This window comes from Sus scrofa, chromosome 2, assembly GCF_054392235.1.
Source record: "Sus scrofa isolate SSC_HxYL_T2T_F1_AM1 chromosome 2, Sscrofa_HxYL_maternal_Yorkshire_Landrace_v2.0, whole genome shotgun sequence".
In the NCBI taxonomy this organism is placed as follows: Eukaryota; Metazoa; Chordata; class Mammalia; order Artiodactyla; family Suidae; genus Sus; species Sus scrofa.
In genome coordinates, this window is record NC_139384.1 from 106,067,987 (window position 1) to 106,085,662 (window position 17,676).

General features: G+C 40.2%; 1 protein-coding gene across 1 annotated transcript in view; it reads right to left on the reverse strand.

The window, feature by feature from the left end:
- Nucleotides 1-696: 696 nt before the first annotated feature.
- The window catches only part of TMEM161B (transmembrane protein 161B), a 124,095-nt gene continuing 107,115 nt past the window's right edge, over nucleotides 697-17,676 (reverse strand). Inside the window, exon 13 of the transcript XR_014838234.1 lies at nucleotides 697-3,686. The gene's annotated coding sequence lies outside the window, so the exon portion shown is untranslated. The remainder of the gene's footprint in view (nucleotides 3,687-17,676) is intronic.

A 17,676-nucleotide genomic window follows, 5' to 3' on the forward strand; every position in this document is an offset into this window, starting at 1 on the left:
CTTTTTCAGTAACAAACATAGAGACTAATAATAGTAAATACCGTCCTGGCTACACTTTCACTATGACAGAGAGTATTGACCCCATTATAACTAATGAGATGTCAAAGGAGGTCTTCCAAGAGTCATCTGAGAAAGCCCTTGTCCCTTTTTTTTTTTTTTTTTGTCTTTTGCCATTTGTTGGGCCGCTCCTGCGGCATATGGAGGTTCCCAGGCTAGGGGTCTAATCGGAGCTGTGACACCAGCCTATGCCAGAGCCACAGCAACGCGGGATCCGAGCCACATCTGTAACCTACACCACAGCTCACGGCAACGCCGGATCGTTAACCCACTGAGCAAGGGCAGGGATCGAACCCGCAACCTCATGGTTCCTAGTCGGATTCGTTAACCACTGAGCCACGACGGGAACTCCCCTTGTCCCTTTTTAAGAATGATACGGAGGAGAAATCCTCCCCCTCCCTTTCTGCTGTGAAATGCTCTTGTGTAAGGACCTGATGCTTGGAGCCACTGCAGCCATATTGTGACCATGAAATCAAAAAAGAGTCAGAGAAGGCCAGCCCAGAACGCTGACATCACTGAACTGTTAAAGCTACCCTGGAGCTTCCTCCGTAGGATCTTAAAATGGGAGGGAAATTAAGTCCCTATCATTTAATCTGTGTTTATGTTGTTGTTGTTTCTTTCTATTAGTTTTTCTCTTAGTTTTAGTCAAAGCAGCCTGATACCAGTGGTCACCACATTGATGCTATGAAAGGTCATGATTGCCAGGATGTTGTCAATAGTTCTGGAAGTAATAGGATGTATGCAAGATAAATACATGAGGTAAAATTAAAGTCACATGGACCAATTGGCAACATTGTATATAGTACGTTCTCTCTTAGTAAAGCTAGGAATGGTGGACATTTACCCAGGACTGACTGCAGTGAGAATCCTGGACCTGGAGGGGGTGAACCAATCGAGAACCAGACTTGGAAGATGTTGATTCACCAATCAATTGATCTTCACCTTTATGAATTGTTTGGGTGCAGAGGAGACGCTTGGATTTCTACTCTGATATACTAAATCCGTTCTCCCAAACTTCACAAACTAAAGGTAGAGAACAAGAAAAGCAAAGTGAGTGAGTACATCTTAGCCTATGGTGTTTGTAACCATTACTACAGAATGGTGATTTCAATAACAAATAAGGCATACTGGAAGGGAAAAAAAAATGTGCTGAAAAGTTAACTTTTGTTCAGCAGGTCAAGTTTTAGGGGAAGGTAAAAATACAAAGGTATAGATCTCTGGAAGGTGACCAGAAGGGTATAGGGTGACTGGAAGTGTTTAATCTCATGACTTGAGATTAAAAACTTTCTGTAAACCCTTTTAAGAAAGTTTAGCTTAAAAATCTTAGAAAGTTTTCTACGGAAACTTAACTGTAGTACATGTTTTGAATAGAAAGGTAGTTTCTCTTTGCTATGGTAGTTTTATAATTTGACTAGTTCTTTGTTTCTTTTGTCATTTGTTTTTTAAAAAAAGTTAAAATTATAAATCATGTCTAATTATACTGAATTATAAAACTTCTACTGTGTCTTTATTTTAAGGAACAATTAAAATAAAATTATCCTATTTATCCTGGGGGGAAAAAGGATATATATTAGTTGTGTCTCTATGAGGCAAATTGTTTCATCTGTTTAGTACTAAATCTAGGTAAAAAACATGAATTTCCTTCATGACACGGGTACAGGAAACATAGTGAGTGTGCATGTGTGTATGTGTATGCACACAAATTAACCTGGCTCTGCCCATACCTGCTAAAGTCAAGAGACAATTCAAACTAAATCTTGTACATTAGTGGTATAGTGGTGACCTGTCTTCCAAACTAAATCTTGTTTTAGGAGTCCTTCCTATTGTTATATGAGTATGGTCTGGAAAATTTGAGAAAAGACCTCTGGTTTTGAGTGTATTATGTTCACCAGGCCCATATCATTCAAAAGCAATTGCCCAAGCCTGGGCATGGAGACCTCTCTCCATGGTCCACCAAGACTCCAGAACCTAAGCCTCCTCTCACCACTTCCTGCAGGGTCCTGCCCCCTCACAGGACAGTCAATGCATGCAAGGTACCTCAGTTCACTCTCTTACACATCATGCCCCTCATGACCTTTCTCTCTGTTCTCGGGCAGGCTCCTCTAGGACCAGAAAAACCTGCCATTCCCCTCTTAAACTATCTCACCCTGCTCTATGGAATTAGTGGATCTAAAAAGCAAAAGAGGAAAACTGAGTAAGAGAAAACCAGTAAGGATATCCAAGATCTTTAAAATACCCTACTGGATTCTTTTTCCAGGAGTGGAGAAAGACATACTGTTTTTCTCTTGGGAAAATTTCAATAGCATCACTAAAAAGTAGGAGGAAAAAAGTACAAGAGACTACTTATATATCAGCTTAAAACATACAAAATTTCCATTTTCTTAGTTCAAGATATCTAAATATCAGCAAGTTCATGTGGTTCAGCCTAACGTTTTCTTCTTAATAGCTTATCCTGTTATACTTGTTTGACTAATTTCCATTAAATCAAAATTTTAATTGATTGGTTATTTGAGGGTCATCCTCTACATCAACATAAAATCGTATAAGTGACTCATCAGCCTTTCCCCAGAAGCTGTTATGATGTGGGACAACTCTCATAGACATTGCAATATAATGCTGCCTGCTGTGTTGATCCTACCAGTTTGTAGTGAGAGCCTACATTAAAGATATCACCTTAGTTACATCCACCCACAAGGCAGAGAGGGGCCCCAAGGAAAAATGGAACCCAGGAACTTGAATAAACTGCAGTTTTTACCACTCCCCCAAATCAACCGGACCTCAGAAAGTAATTGTTAAATATTTCCTAGAGGAAACGGACTTGGCACATTTCTATTCTCTTTGATAACATCAGAGTAAGCAAAGCCAAGATGACAAGAAAAAGACTAAAGGAATCAATAAGAAGAGAAGTTAATTTTTCTATTTGTGGCTGATCCAAGAGGCTCTAATTTCTCTTGAAAATTAAATTGAATTCTTTTCAATAATCTTTTAAATCTTTTGCATACCTCAAAAAGGAAAACTCAGTCAGTTCCCATCATCTCAGATGCCCAATCACTTCCCATCAGATGAATGTACCAAGGCTCTCTAGAGCTGAGAGCAGGAATTTCCTTTCTGCCCAGCAGAGGATGAGTCTAACTTCCACCAAAGGAGAAATCAGAGCAAGAGGCCACAGGACTGCTCAGGTTGGCCAGCCCTTAGCTGGCAGTACCCATTCCGATGCAGACTGATAGTCACGCCAGAATCCTTTCACCAGAATCATACAAACTAGATTCTGATGGACACTCTTTTACTAAAGGCTTAATGGGTGTCCCGGAGCAGCCCAGGATCCCAAAGTTCAAGGTCATTGAAGTCTATAGGTGTCTAGACCTTCTATAGAACTTGAGTAGAGCAATGTCTCTCTCCCTACTTGGCCCTTCAGAGGGTGTTCCCTATGGATGCTCTCTTTCTCTCACCTTTCTCCCACCTTTCTCCCAAGCATGGGTTCTCTTCCACAGTCTTATCTTTAGGCTTCTCAGCACAGAACACTCTCTTTCCTCTCAGGTCTCATCTTCTGTTTTGCAGACTGCCATCTCCATCTTCATTGGGAGCTCAGAGAGGTCTGTTTCTGCTTAAGCTTCCTCTGAGTCAGTGGTCTATGGAAAGGGAGGGCATTTCAAAATCAGTTAGGACACTCTTCATCCATAATATTGCAAATCACTTTTTTCCTCAACACTTGAAGGTTTATACCCTTTCTCCCAGAGACGGTTCATTTCTTCCAAAGACTCCATGGTCTGGTTGCCTGGAGAAAGGCCCTGTCTATTCTTCGGGAAGAATGTGTTTATCAACCACTACCACGACTTTGACCCCTATTCCTTGTGAAATAAACCTATAACCTTATGATATTAAAAGCTCATGGCTTTCTTGGCCTGGTTTTTATTACAGAGGGTCCCTACATTAATTGAAAATGCTCCTGCTTGAGTCACTCAAGATGAATCTTTCCAGGCTCAAAAGAATGTCACTCTAACACCCTGGTTTCTCTCATGACAGCAGATGTGACATTTACCTGATGCAGATCTAGCTGACCTCTGGAAATCAAGCCCAAGTAAATTCTATTTAGGAATAATCCTTGGGAAAAAAATAGAAAAAGGAGCTGTTTATATGACCCAGGAATATCTTCCATATCCACACCTTCTGCCATCATAACTATGATATCAAATTTATTCACACTCCAAGTATCTGAAGAAAAGCGTGTTTACTGATTCAAGGGATTAATAATCTAGATTAAGGGTCAACACATTTTTTTCTAGATAGTAAATGCTTTTTAAATTATCTCATCACTATTCAACTCTGCCACTGTAGCTTGAAAACAGCCATAGAAAATATGTAAATGAATAGACAGGACTATGTTCTAAAAAAACTTTACTTGCAAAAATGGGTAGTGGGCCAGACTTAGCCTATAGCTTGTAATCTGATTCTAAGGTTATTACCAAAGGTACATAAAGGTATTTATCAGGATTTCAAAACTCAAAACTTCAAGAAAATTGAGAACATGTAGTTCATGTACCTTATTTTACAGACAATAAAAATGTGCAACAGATTTTAGAAAGAACCACTTTCCCTCAATCCAAAATTATCACAATCTAAAATATTTATTACAAAATTGAGAAAGCAAAATACAATGTGCATTATGGGTAACTCTGGGAACATAAATCCTATCAGTTATAACATCAAGGGTCTTCAGACCACTAATACCTACAGAGTTACATGGAATTCCAGCTACCTCTCCAGTTCCTTATACTAGTCTAAAGGGGCCTTCAAATATTAGGGAAGAGCTGAACCCAGAGAAGACCCCCAATCTCCACCCTAATACACATACAAATATATACACACCATGTACATGGTCATGAGTTTCCAAAATTCAGCTCAGGCTATCATCAGCATAACAATTCAACTGAACTATACCTTCACACAGGCCAACAAAAGTTATTTCCACAGTTAACAAATAATAATAAAGTACATCAAGATGCCATAAACAATAACACCTAGAATTAGGTCAATGGAAATAAAATACAACATAAATATGTTAATAGTAGATGGATTTTTAATAGCACATATTTTACTTTGTATAACTTTTTCTGTATTTTCTAATCTTTTTCCAATTTGCATCTATAATCTTAAAAAAAACACCCTCAAAAATAATTGTTTTGCACAGGAACTATTGTGTAATAAAAACTAACCCCTTTAAGAATGGCTTTATGTCACATTCATCTCTGTATCACTAGTTTCTAGCAAAATACGCATAGCAAGCATTCAATAGATGCTTATGTGGTAGGTAACTTGAGAATATTCTCAGTTAAATAGGTAACATTACTGAAGGTATTTAAACACTAAAATATTCTAACAAGGTCCTTCTCATCTTTATTTGTAATATCCATTATTAGCATGCAAAGTTATTTGGCTTCATTACAGTCTAAAGTTATGTTTCACAGCTGTGTTTTTGTAGCTGTGAAATTTCATCCTCCAATTACATCTTAGCTGTTTACATTTTAGCTGTGAAACAGGATTTTGTTTTTAGCTAGCTAGGAAGAGAACTTTCGTTACATCATTTTCAAAAATTGTCAAATCAGAAATAACAGCTTTATATATATCAAAAAATGTACTTGCCTTTTCTCATGTGATGATAACCACCATGTAATAATTAGTGAGGCTAAATATTTGTCACTTTTTTTCCATAGACATTTTTGTTATGTTCTAAATAAAGAAAACACCCAGTCTAAGGAAATGGGGCAGGGTCATTGCTGCTTCTTCATTGATAAAGTACACAGAAAATTCTCTTTCCTCTGGCAAAGTTCATATGCACATGAACATAAACAAATATAGTTCAAAGGAACAAACCAACCCTTATGTATCTTAACCTGAGTAGCACTATCCCTGTGCAAACCAAGATTTAATTGCCTACAAAGGCTATTAAAAAGAGTCTAGGCCAGTGATGTTCACAGAGAGGTCCCTGGATCACCACCTGAGAGCTGCTTAGAAACGCTTAGTCTCAGACCCCATGCCAGAACTCTTGAATCAGAATCTGCATTTTAATCTTAGTGAATTCATGTCCCCATTGAATTTGAGAAGCAACGGTCTACTACTACATAGTTTCAGCAAGAACTTTGGGTGTAATATCCAAGCTGTACCTTCACAGACAGTAATGAGAATAGTTGGTCATGAATATACCAGAATATTTGCATCCAGATTTGTGTCATTCTTCCAGTAGTTACATTATACTGATACTCCATTCATCACACTACATTTGGAAATTCCTTTAGCACTTGGTAAGACTTTCAAAGTGTCATTACTTTATAATTTCACCTTCTTTTGGACCAAAAGCAGATTTTCACACTGATTTTATTCATAAACCTAAGCCAAATAACTTTGAGCTATTTCCAAAATCAAATCCACTTTTTTTTTTTTTGTCTTTTTAGTGCCACACCCGTGGCATATGGAGGTTCCCAGGCCTGGGGTCGAATAGGAGCTGTAGCTGCCAGCCTACTCCAGAGCCACAGCAACTTGGGATCTGAGCTATGTCTGCGACCTACACCACAGCTCATGGCAGTGCCGGATCCTTAACCTACTGAGCAAGGCCAGAGATCGAACCTGCATCCTCATGGATGCTAGTTGGGTTTATTAACTGCTGAGTCATGATGGGAACTCCAAATTCACTTTTAAATATAAATATTTGCTCTCTTTGAGAGCAAAAAAGATTGGGCAGTAGGCTCTGAAAATATGAAGAACATTTTTTAAATGTTTGAATGATGGTAGGGTAGCATAATTGTAAAAATGTATGGCAAGTGACTCCTTTAAAAAGGCCAGTTCTCACTTTTGTGTAAGTTCTGGCATTTTTGACTTTTAAACTGGGCACCGCACTGAAGACTTAACTAATTAACAGGATGACTTGATGAAGATCTAAGTAGTATTTTGTTGTTGCCCCTGTAGCAAAAAGATTCCATGAGTGTTCCCAAATCTAAATAGACATTTGCATTTTTATGGTCTGGCCCATTCTATTAATAAATAAGCTCTATTATCAAAGAAAGGAGAGGAGTAGATCCTTTGCTTGGGGCCCAAGGAAGGAAAGACCCCTGAGCCCACAGGGTGAATCCTTGGAGGCTGGATGTGGGACTGTGGATTCTGAGATAGGGAATGGGAATGCAGTCAGGAGAGGGGGTTAATATCTCCAGGGCGTCTTTGGATGGTACAGGAACTCAAAGGATGGGCAGCAAGATCAGAATCCTGGAAGAAAGCCCCTTATTCAAAGGAACATCCTAGGACAGAGCTCTGTAGAACAAAATATGGTCACGGGACACAATACTGCATTGGTCCCAGAGGTTCTTCTGGTCCCAGAGTGGCCAGAGGACTTCTTTGGAGACTGTAAACCCAAAGAACTCTTGGATAATCCAGAAGAGGGGAAGAGGTGCTCTAAGGATACACTATTGAAAGAAAGATGCAAGCCAGTTCTAATTTAACTCAGAAATACCTAACAAAACAACAGTTCCTGCCACCCAAATGTTGTAGCGTAAATCATACCTATGCTACTATTTTCTGACCATACCTACTAGGGATGTTAAATAAAGACTCTCACAGGCAGCAGCTGTAAAATGGTCAATTTTGTGAAGAGCCACTTTAGAGGTAATGTGGAAAATGACAAAGTGTTGTTGGATTTTTGTAATAATCATTTGAATGGGTTGTCTTAGCCAATAAACCTGTAGGCATTGATGACCACATTTTTGAGATGATATTAGAATAAATAGAGGAAATTCAATCTCTTTTAAATGTTATCCACTTGGGATGTCTGTTGACATTTTGCAAAGTAAACCGTAAATGTACTTAAACCGATGAGTAAAACATTAAAATTAAAAATCAGCCTATCTTTTCTCTGAGTACCTTTTTCAAATGGCACAGAGAACTTTACACAAGCTCCAGGCACCTCTATATTTAATTCCTAGGGGCAATGGTATTCACCAGTGCATTAAGCAGCCCAGTCAGGTACTGCTGAGTCAACCCCGTTCTGGGACTTGCCTCACTTGTGAATGCAGCACACAGGCCTTGAGATGTCATTATTCCAACGTTATGATAAGGCACTCACTTATGCTGCTTTACAGGAGAGAGAACCAAAGTTTAAAAAGCCAAGCCACTGATTTATATCACATGACTGTAACACTCTTAAATAGAATCTCATTTTAAAATACAAAACCTGGAAGAGAAAAGGCTTTACTGGCTTCATCCACAATCATAGAATTGGTGGCTATTTAAAAGGTGTTTTTTTCTTTTCTCTTTTTACCATCAGGAGTTTCATTTTCATTAGAAATCACAGTCTTGGGACCAAGGCAGCACCAATTCATGAAGATGCTCTTAGTTGTGTTGTAATTAACCTAAGCAGGAAAAGAGATGGTAGGTATCTCCATCAATCCAGTGTGGCAGGGTTAATGGAAGAAATCCATAACAGCAAGTCTGGAACTCATGAAGTCCTTCTTGCTGGCGGAATCTTAAAATCATAAAGAATAACATGTTCACTTTTTTGCCTTCTTATAAATATGAAAATTGTGGTACAAGTACATATAATGTTTCCCAAGGTCTCACAGAGCCTTAATAAAACTAAAATGTGTCATCTTCCCCCCTTGATTCTAATCTCTATAATTTTTACTTAAGAATTTATCCAAAGTAAATTCCAAGTGCCTCTTCTACTAAATATTTCCTTGGTTGACTAAATGAAACTTTTGTTTCTAGAGTCATTTGCCAGAGGGTGGTGCTGGTTATTAGAAATGAAACTAAAGATGACATGCATGCAAAGTCTCACATGTAGCAACTGGGTGTAATAATTTCAAGTTAGAAAAACGGCTTGTTTCAGCAACAGAACTAGGACTACAGGCAGCACTCTTTGATCACAATGCTGTTATCACTTTTTACAGATGAAATTGTCCTCTTTCCTCTAAACAACACCCAAAAAGCAGTCAGTCTCTGAACATGTGTTTACCTCTCTCCTTCCCATCTTATTACTGGGATAGCTGCCCTTGACAAAGACAGCTTTCAAACAGCCATGAGAGGGCTACAAATTTTTTTAAATAAATAAATAAGGCTGTAAGCAAGTAATTCACAACTGATGTTTGACTGTGGAACTCTGAGGCATGCATTAAGATATGCTTATATTGCCCAGAGGCTTGCACACTCTGTGCCTAACCTCAGCACTACGCTGTCATCCAGCTCTCAGCTTTTCAGGATACCAGCAACGGACGAACAAGAGGAAATCAAACCAGAAGAAGGGTTGAGGGTTGACAGTATAGACCCAGATCTGGAGTCACTCTGAATTCTTACAAGCGTTTAGAACCCCTAGACTGGTGGTGTCAAGTAGTCATCCTGTATCAGATAGGTGGGAACTCAGCCTGCCAGTCAGTAAAACTTGCCTGGACCTCACAGAGCAGAGGTCAATCTTTCAATAAGGATTGGGGAAATACTTAGGAAAAAGTCAGAGTTCTATTGTAGGAAGTACACACATGCTCAAAGAGTTGGAAATCTAGGGTAATTCCTGTCGTGGCACAGCAGAAATGAATACAACTAGACCTTAGTCAGTGGGTTAAAGATCCGACATTGCCATAGCTGTGGTGTAGGCCACAGACTCGGCTTGGATCTGGCATTACTGTGGCTGTGGTGTAGGTTGCCACCAACAGCTCCAATTCAACCCCTAGCCTCGGAACCTCCATATGCCTTGGGTGAGGCCCTCGACGAAAAACAAACAAACAAAAAAGAGTTAGACATCTAGGTAATTGGCCACACACTTGTAAATTCACATGCTAATCAACAGCATTTTTAGGGGAGCTCAGCAGAAACAAATTTGACCAGTATCCATGAGGACTCAGGTTCCATCCCTGGCCTTGCTCAGTGGGTTAATGATCTGGCATTGCCATGAACTGTGGTGTAGGTTGCAGACCCGGCTCGGACCTGGCGTTGCTGTGGCTGTGGCATAAGCCAGAGGCTACAGCTCCCATTCAATCCCTAGACTTGGAAACTCCATATGCTGCTAGTGCAGCCCTAAAAAGACAAACAAACAAAAAAAAAAACAGCATTTCTAGTTAGTCTCTCCTACTGCATTCACTACACCTTAGTTGAAGGACAGCTTCCAAACGACTGTGAACATGTGTGTTTTTCTATATCTTTTTCTATACCTTTCTATACTAGGTTTTGCCTAATTCAATACCACACAATATTTAATATCAGGTTACAGATTTAGGTTCTGGGGGAAAAAAACTGAACACATTTATCCATATAATATACTAACCATTCACAGATGATCCCATTATACATGAAAACACCCTGGACAACCATAAGTCTAGCCCCTTGAATCAAGAAACTATGCATTGGAAACAACTCAAATAGCCTTCAACTAGTAAAAAAAGATAAACAATCTGTAGTATGTCCATATGAATGTGGTGTGTCCAACAAAATACTCTTTAACAGTCAAAAGGAATAAACTATTAATACATACAACAACATAGATGAAGAGCAAATTCACTCCACTAAGTGAAACAAGGCAGACACACACACACACACACACACATACAAATGCTGCTTACTCTATGATTCCATTTATTTGTCATTACGAAAAGGTAAAACTAAAGGGAGGGAGAACAGAGTTTAAATTTATGAAAGAGTTGACTACAAAAGATAACACAAAGGAATTGGGGAGTAGGGTGATGAAAGTGTCCTGTTTCCTGCTTGTCATTGTGATTACATGACTCTGAATTTGCAAACCTCATAGAAGTGAACTCTACCCCCCCCAAGTGAATTTTCTCTATATAAATTTAAAACTGTATTAAAAACTGTACAAATTTTAAAATCATTTGTTCTAGTTCTACGGAAAATGCCATTGGTAATTTGATAGGGGTTGCAGTGAATTTGTAGATGGCCTTGGGTAGTACGGTCATTTTAACCATATTGACTCCTCCAATACAAGAGCATAGTACATTTTTCTATCTGTTTATGTTGTCTTCAGTTTCTTTCATCAGTGTCTTACAGTTTTCAGAGTATAGATCTTTTGCCTCCTTAGACAGATTACTCCCAGGTATTTTACTATTTTTGATGTAAGGATAAATGAAATTTTTCATAGTTTTGCTTTCTGATATTTTGTTGTTAGTGTATAGATATACAACAGATTTCTGTATATTAATTTCATATCCTGGGAGTTCCCACTGTGGTGCAGTGGTTAACAAATCCAACTAGGAACCATGAAGTTGCGGGTTTGATCCCTGGCCTTGCTCAGTGGGTTAAGGATCTGGCATTGCTGTGAGCTGTGGTGTAGATTGCAGATGGGGCTTGGATCCCGCATTGCTGTGGCTCCGGCGTAGGCCGGCATCTACAGCTCTGATTAGAACCCCTAGCCTGGGAACCTCCATATGCCACAGGAAGCAGCACTAGAAAAGGCAAAAAGACAAAAAATAATAATAATAATAATTTCATATCCTGCAATTTCACTGAATTAATTGATAAGTTCTAGTCATTTTCTGGTGGATTCTTTAGGATTTTCCATGTAGAGAATCATGCCATCTGCAGACAGTGACAATTAAATTTCTTCTTTTCCAATTTGGATTTCCTTTCTTTGATCTTCTTCTCTGATTGCTGTGGCTAGGACTTCCTAAACTATGCTGAAAAAAGTAGTAAGAATGGATGTCCTTGTCTTGTTCCTTATCTTAGAGAAAATACTTTCATCTTATCACCATTGATGGTGCAGTTAGCTGAGGGTTTTGCCATATATGGACTTTATTATGTTGACAGTATGTTCCTTCTATGCTTGCTTTATGGAGAGGGTTTTTTTTTTTAATTTTATTACAAATGGGTGTTGAATTTTAGCAAATGCTTTTTCTGTATCTACTGAATCACATGGCTTTTATTCATCAATTTATTAATGTGGTATATCATACCGATTGATTCGCAGATACAGAAAAATCCTTGCATTCTGAGACAAATCCCACTTGATCATTGTATATGATCCTTTTAATGTATTGTTGCATTTGGTTTGCTACTATTTTGTTGAGGATTTTTGAGTCTATGTTCATCTGCAATAGTGGCCTGTACTATTCTGTTTTGGGGATATCATTTGTCTGATCTTGGTATCAGGGTGATGCTGGCCTCATAGAATGAGTTTGGGTGCGTTCCTTCCCCTGCAATTTTTTGGAATAGTTCAGAAGGATAGGTGTTAGCTCTTCTCTAAATATTTGATAGAATTTGCCTGTGAAGCCATCCGGTCCTGGACTTTTGCTTGTCGGGAGTTGTTAAACCACAGATTCAAGTTCAGTTACTCGTAATTGGTCTGTTCATATTTTCGCTGGTTCAGTATTAGAAGATTGTGCCTTTCTAAACATTTGTCCATTTCTCCTAGGTTGTCCATTTTATTGGCATATAGTTGCTTATAGTAGTCTCTTATGATCCTGTGTATTTCTGGGTCAGTTGTAACTTCTCTCTTTCATTTCTAATTGTATTGATTTGGACCCTCTCCCTTTTTTCTTGATGGGTCTGGCTAAAGGTTTATCAACTTTGTGTATCTTTTCAAAGAACCAACTTTTAGTTTCATTGGTCTTTTTTATTGTTTTCTTAGTCTGTATTTCATTTATTTCTGCCCTGGTCTTTATGATTTTTTTTCCTTCTACTAACTTTGGGTTTTGTTTGTTCTTCTTTCTCTAGTTGCTTTAGGGGTAATATTAGGTTGTTTATTTGATATGTTTCTTATTTTCTGAGGTAAGCTTCTATCACTATAAACCTCCCTCTTAGAACTGCTTTTGCTGAGTCCCACAGGTTTTGGATCACTGTGTTTTCATTATCATTTTCCTCTAGGTATTGTTTCATTTCCTCTTTGATTTATTCAGTGACCCATTGGTTGTTTAGTAGCATATTGTTTAGTTTCCACATGTCTGTGTTTTTTGAAGTTTTTTTCTTGTAGTTTATTTAAAATTTGTATGGAAACACAAAAGACCCCAAATGGCCAAGACAATCTTAAGAAGAATGGAGGAGGAAAAATGTGCCCTCAGACTTCAGACTATACTACAAAGGTATAGTAATCAAAACAGTACAGTACTGGCATAAAAACAGACCTAGACATCAATGGAACAGAATAGATACCCCAGAAATAAACCCACACACTTAGGGTTAATTAATCTATGACAAAGGAGGCAAGCATATATAATGGATAAAAGACAGTCTCTTCAATAAATAGTGTTGGCAAAACTATGCAGCTACATGTAAAGAACAAAATTAGAACATTCCCTAATACTATATACAAGCAAACAAGCAAACAAACAAACAAAAAGCTCAAAACAGATTAAAGATCTAAATGTAAGCCCAGATACTATAAAATTTGAAGAGGAAAACATAGGCAGAACACTCTGACATAAATCATGGCAATATTTTTATCTGGATTTAAAGGAGATAAAAGCAAAAATAAATAAGAGACCTAATTAAACTTAAAAGCTTTTGGAGTTCCCGTCCTGGCGCAGTGGTTAACGAATCCGACTAGGAACCATGAGGTTGTGGGTTCAGTCCCTGCCCTTGCTCAGTGGCTTAACGATCCGGCGTTGCCGTGAGCTGTGGTGTAGGTTGCAGACGCAGCTCGGATCTCGCGTTGCTGTGGCTCTGGCGTAGGCCGGTGGCTACAGCTCCGATTGGACCCCTAGCCTGGGAACCTCCATATGCTGTAGATGCAGCCCTGGAAAGCAAAAATATATACATATATATATAAATATATATATACACATTCACATATTTGTTTTAATATAAATTAATCTTACATTAACATCTTTTTTTTCTTTCAATATTGCTTTCAAGACACCCCATTCATTTTTAACTGCTGCAGAGGGTTTCACTCTAGGAATATGCCAATATATTAATTCACTGTACTCCAGACAGATATGTATGTTGTTTCCATGTTCCATGTGACGCTGTACCACATTTACCTGTTATTTCTCTTATTCCTATAAGAACATGAGCAACTCCAGAGAGGAAAACTTCCAAATTCCAGTTCCTCTCCCTAACTTCCAGAATGCCTGAGAATCAAGGTGCACATTGTGTGGAAGATGATGCTGGGTACCTGGCATGCAGTAAGCACTCCATATAAATGTGCCGAATGAATGAATGCTGACAAGATATTATTCCAAATCTTGCACTCTCTACCCACTTCTCCATGGTGTAAGCTTTAAGGGGGAATTACTTAATTTTCACTAGAAAGTCCTCTAAATATTCCTGTACGGAAGTAGACGTCTATGAAACGAAATCACTTCACTATTTTACTGCTTTCTCATTAGAGGATCTCAAAGCACTACACAAACTGAGATTTTCTCCCCTGACATTTTTTACCTCAATGTGCCTCAAGGTCAGTTCAGAGCAGTATTCAAAGCTTGAATACCCTTTATCAGTGGCTATAAAAGCCCAGTAAGTAACAGTAACAACCTACTAGTCCCAGGTCCTATTTTTTTCTTCAAGGATTTGTTTTTTCTTTCCACAGGTCCTGTTTGCCCTCTAAGTGCTCATCTGCAGCCCTAGAGACGCTGACTTTGAACAGCAAATCTTCAGCAAGTTTGGGGCCACCACTTGCATCTCCCCCTCCCACTACCCCCCCCCCCTCGCCACACTCCTACTTCTCACTCTCCCAGATACTACTAAGTAGATCTAATGCATTTTGATCTCATCTCCAATTCTTTGAGATTTAAGGAGCTCTGTAGCCTTGATGCACAAGACAAATACATACTATAGTCCTGGGCTTACAAAATCATCTATCATCATCCTGCTTTGGACATGACCAGTACATCGTGTGTTTTAGAGAAATTAATCTGGTGTTTAGGGAAGAGAAAGGCATTTCAAAAGCAGTCTGCGTGCAGAACCTTCCTGCAACCCTGCAGAGGTATTTTCAATACCCTTCGCCCCTGTTTGGCAAGTCTCAAACTTGACCTTCAAGAGGATTTCAAGGGTAGTGCCTTCCTCCCTTTCCCTTGCCTGCTCCAAAAGCACATGTAGGCCTCCTTCTGGGAAACAGCTGCTGGGGACCAGGGCTCTGAGAACTGGATGTCTAGGCACATGGACGCAGCGGGGAAACCGGAGAAGGTGCTGCGGAAGGTGGAGAGGGGACAGAGTTAGGGATGGAGGAGGGTAGGCAGGAGAAGATGGAAGGAGGTAGGAGATCATGTGTATATGCATGAAGCACCCAGCACTGCCCTCTTCTCTGGCAGCTGCTCTGGCGCAGCAGAGGAGGGAGAGGGTGGAGAGCGAAGGATGGAAGCGGGGGGGGGGGGGGGGGGGGGGCAGTAAGAGCCGACCTGGTTTGGAGAACGGAAGAGGGGATTTGCATGGCGCCTGGTTATTGGCTGGGGGCTGGAGGTTGGGTCTCACAGGCTGCTCCTGAATGGTTTAACGGAGGAAATTACAGGATTCATTCGGCTACGAAAAGCAAGAGGGCCAGGTCTGCGCAACGTGAAGCCTGGCCGCGAGGGGGCGCGATGTCCCATCTTTGTTCTAGTTAAAGGCTCCTTTCCTCGCCTTTCCACCCGCCCCCCACTCTGTCCCTGTCCCCACCCCACACACACACAGACACGCAGAAAGTGCAGAGAAACCCTGTGATCCAGTCAACTGGCTCTGCCCCGTCTATTAAGAAAGATGAACACTCCTTTCTCTTCCATCTCCTTCATGGGAGACCACTTTTCATTTCAGATTATCACAGCAATAAATATTCTTCAAGGAATAAAAAAGCACTTTACCAAGAGATAAGAGAATATACATGAAATGGGTGGATTATAGAGAAAGACAATACATGTAGGCAGGGAAATAGGCACACATATGTAAATATGCACATAATCACCCTGAGAACACAAAACATGGAGCGGGGAAGAGACAGGAGAGAACACACAACACTCTCAAGGTGCTCACAGGCTGTTCACTCTCCCACACACACAGTGACCAGCACACCACCACACACACACACCCACACCCACACACACACACACCCCCTCAGAAAAGGCATCCAAGTGAATTCACTTGCATTGGATAGACTGCGGAGGAAATACGGGAAGAATTTAAATGGCTCATCCCCTCCCCCTCCAGAAAACACTCAAGCAGAGTAATTCTATTTGCATAATACTAATATACGCGGGGACGCAGACTCCGACGGAAAAAAAAGGCGGGGGGGGGGCTCCGTTTGAGACACACACTGAGAACCCGTTAAACACATGTGAGCGCGCAAGCACACACCAGGGCAACTGTGAGAGGGACACACCCACAGCCTGTGTCCTCCGCCCACGGCACAAGCAGAAGACAGATGCCATCAACACCGCTCAGTACAGTTTTCCTGGAAACATTAACTAACGTGAAAAGAACGTATAGAAACCCACCCTCCCCAGCTACAGATGCACCATTAGTGAACCCAGGATTTCTAAATACACACACACACACAAGTGCACGTGCACTTGTAAGACAAGAGTTGGGTTCAAAGAAATAATGGATTCACAATAGATAACTGAGAGCTGGAGCATGTTACCAGCTTAAACAATACTTTGAAATTACTTCAGCCTGAAGATGGCTTTCTGGGACGCTCCTAAAATAATCTTAGCTAAGAAAAATTAAACATTTTCATTTACTCCTCTTTTCCTTTACTTTCTCCCCCACTAATATCCTTCTTATTTTTAAAGACCCGATAGGAGAATCCCTCCTCCCCAAAGAAGGGTAGTCCCTGTTTTTGTTTTGGGAGCTCCTGAGCTCTGCAGTTGATTTCCCAGGGAGCAAGGTGCTAGGGAGCGGTCCTTTCCGCAGCCTCCCAGCCAGCCGGCACCACAAAAGGCATTATTACACATTCCAAATAACAAGGGCTGTCTATATATTTACAAATCTGTTCAAATATTTAACCTCTTAACTTGCTAAATATCCCCCTTCTTCTCCCTTTCTTTCTCCCTTGCGCTCTTCCCTCTCCCCCTTTCTGCTTTCTCTTTCCTCTCCTTTTCCTTTCTCTTTCTAAATGTGCTGGAGATGGGGAAGTGCCCTTCTGGGGTCCAAAATATGGCCAGGGGTGCTGGGCTTTACCTGACCCTCTTTGAATGTCAATTTCGTTTCCAGGAAATTGCTTCTTTGCCCGCCAGGAGATCGGATTTGAATCACCAGGACTACCTTTTCTTAAAAGGAGACGTTTTGGTGTTGCCTCTCAGTTTTTAAACTGCTGCCAAAAGACATCTCCAAAATAGGAGGGATTTCTCCCGACCTTTCAGAGTTGCCAGTGTCCAGAATCTGGGATGTTTTCCTCCACATCGTACCTCCAACCCATCAAAGAAGGAGTGGAGGGGCAACTTGCATAAGTGAGAATCTTCTAAAGACAGCCAGGGAGTTCCAGCAGTATTTGGTAATCCAACCAAGGCCAGGGGTGAGGCACTCATCTATTGCAGTCACCAAATTGAAATGCCACCGTTGAGAATTTCTTACTGCCCAAATCTTTCTTCATGGGGCTGATAAACTCACTCTGAGGGCCAATATAACATGTAAAGCTGTATAACTGTGGGCCTTTAATGCAACATAAGCATTAGATTAATCCAAAATCAAGGTGTTTTCACTCTGATGCATAAAAGGAACAGAAAAGTTGTG